Below are 2,489 nucleotides of genomic sequence, written 5' to 3'. Positions count from 1 at the left end.
CTCATTTTCTCACTTCTCTCATTAAATTTGCTCTTTGGAACTCATGGAAGGCCTAGAAGGCTATAGCTTTTCTACAAACAAGAGATGGGGACATAGTGGGGGAGCGTCTATCCCTGGGAAGGCCCTGAAAGGTACTGCTTGGTTTCAAGGGTTTCACATATGTTAACTCATTTAGTTCTCAAAACAACCCTAAGAGGCAGATACTATTATAATTATCCCCTTTTATAGATGGAGAAACAGAGGCACAGAGAGGTTAAGGAATCTCTCCAGAGTTACACAGCTAGGAAGTGGCAGGAAGGCTTGAATCCAAGCAGTTTGACTCCAGAGTTTATGTTCTTAAATTCTACTTTATACTGCTTTTCTTGATTATGAAAACAAAGACAAAACAAACTGGAAAATGTTCAGTGAGTATAGCCTCAGTAGGTAGTAGCCCTTTTGGCATGATTTGACATCTTAGCTACCAACCCTTATCCCAAACCTTGGTGCATGGTAAAATAATTTGGCGATTACTCCTTTAAAAAAGTTCTGATTTTTTAATTTCGAGACACATGTCCAGGATGAGTCCATTAGAAAGTAGTGTGAAATAGGGTGTCAGAGGCCCATCGGGGAACCTCCTGAGATTTCAGTGAGTTGGGAGGCATTGGTTAGCAGTTGCCACAGCTCTGAGCACTCAGGACAGCTCTCCTCTGCTAAGAGCTTAGGCTCCTAGGGAGGCTGAGGGTCTCTGGCTTGGCTCTCAGTGGAGAGCTGTCATCCTGTCCTGTCTACCCCCTCTCTGGGTGGACCTCAGACTTTTCATCTGTAAAACAAGGGAGATCAGCTAGTTGGTCTCCATGAGCTTTTCAAAGGTTAAAAATATTCAGATTCTAGATTTAATGAAATGGAGAAAATATCCATGCCATATTAATTTGTAGGGGGGAAATCCTTTACAAAGCATTATGTTTGATTTTTGCTAAAAAAATACATGTAACAGAATGAAGGTATTTGTGCTTTTTACTCCTTTGTCTTTCCCCCTCCCTCCCCCTCTGCTACTGGGGAGAAGGTCTTTTGGCAAAAATTTCACTAGGATTCTCTGTCAGGCAGGAGCTCTATTCCAAACAGCAGAAGCACTGCCATCCTTCTCCTGGAATGGAGCCAGGGATGCCCCCAGAAGGCATGAGCTCAATGGGCAAAGGGTTCTCAGCAGCTTCAGCCAAAAAGGGTTGAGCTGGGACCCTGAGGGAGGGAGAAGGTAGGAAAGGATGGGAAACCATTCAAGGTAGATCCTGCGTGAACTACAATGCAACACCATGAGAACAGGAAAGGAGAATTTAGAAGCACCCTCCGCGCTTCTTTGTACTCATAATCTTCATGGAGTGAGGCAGAGTTCTGCTACTGACCTGGGTCCCTCCAGATCTCACAGGACATGACAACACAGTTCCATAACCATTGAAAAAGGTGGCTGCCGCATGAACACTGTCTGTCTCTGCCTGGTTGGATTCTTCTGGGTGACCTTTCTTTTCCTTCATTGTGCTTTTCTATACTTCCTAATCTTGCTACACTAGACATGTATTTCTTATACAACAAAAATTGTGTTAAAACATATTAAGGGGCTTCCCTAGTGGTGCAGTGGTTGAGAATCTGCCTGCCAATGCAGGGGACACGGGTTTGTGCCCCAGTCCGGGAAGATCCCACATGCCGCAGAGCGGCTGGGCCCGTGAGCCATGGCCGCTGAGCCTGCGCGTCCGGAGCCTGTGCTCCGCAACGGGAAAAGCCACAACAGTGAGAGGCCTGTGTACCGCAAAAAAAAAAAAAAAAAAAATTAAGATCTTACAGAATGTCTCTAATAGCCTAATATTATATTTTGGGAATAGACAAGTCCCTCAAGATAGATCCATAGAGGAGGATTTGGCTCCCAGCGACTCTGAAATGGCTGGAATCCTTTATTGTGGCAAGGAAGGCTGCTTCTCAAAAGGTGCAGACATTGAAAGGGTTGTTGTGTTCTCTAGAGATTTTCTGAATTGTGGGTCCCTTTTTTCTGGCCAGAATATACTCCCTCAGATAGTGATACCACACAAACTGTGGTGAAATGCTGCTCGGAATTTCTACCATGAGCTGGGGAAAGGTAGCTGCTGGCATGAATATCGTGAACTTCCCAACTTATTTAGGGCTCTGTGAACCTGAATTAATATGCCAACAGATATGACCATTCCTGTTAATGGGCTCTCAGGAAATAGGGTGTACTCTGGAGGTTCCAGATTTCTAGATGGCTGAGGTTTATTCAGATTATTTTCATTGTCTGAACCCGTATTTTAGAAAATCAGTCGAAAGCATATCTGCCTGCTTTTTAGCCTTATTGAGCTCTAAGTGGTGAACTCAACGGCTTACTTCTTCCATAATTTTCCTACAAGCTACAGGACCACTATGTTAAAGGTCTCTCTCTCTGGTTTTTTTTTTTCTTTCTTTCTTTCTTTTTTTTTTTTTTTTTTTTTTTATTTCGCGGGCCTCTC

This window comes from Neophocaena asiaeorientalis, unplaced genomic scaffold (assembly GCF_003031525.2).
Source record: "Neophocaena asiaeorientalis asiaeorientalis breed wild unplaced genomic scaffold, Neophocaena_asiaeorientalis_V1.1 scaffold39, whole genome shotgun sequence".
NCBI lineage: Eukaryota > Metazoa > Chordata > Mammalia > Artiodactyla > Phocoenidae > Neophocaena > Neophocaena asiaeorientalis.
This window is presented reverse-complemented; position numbering follows the sequence as displayed.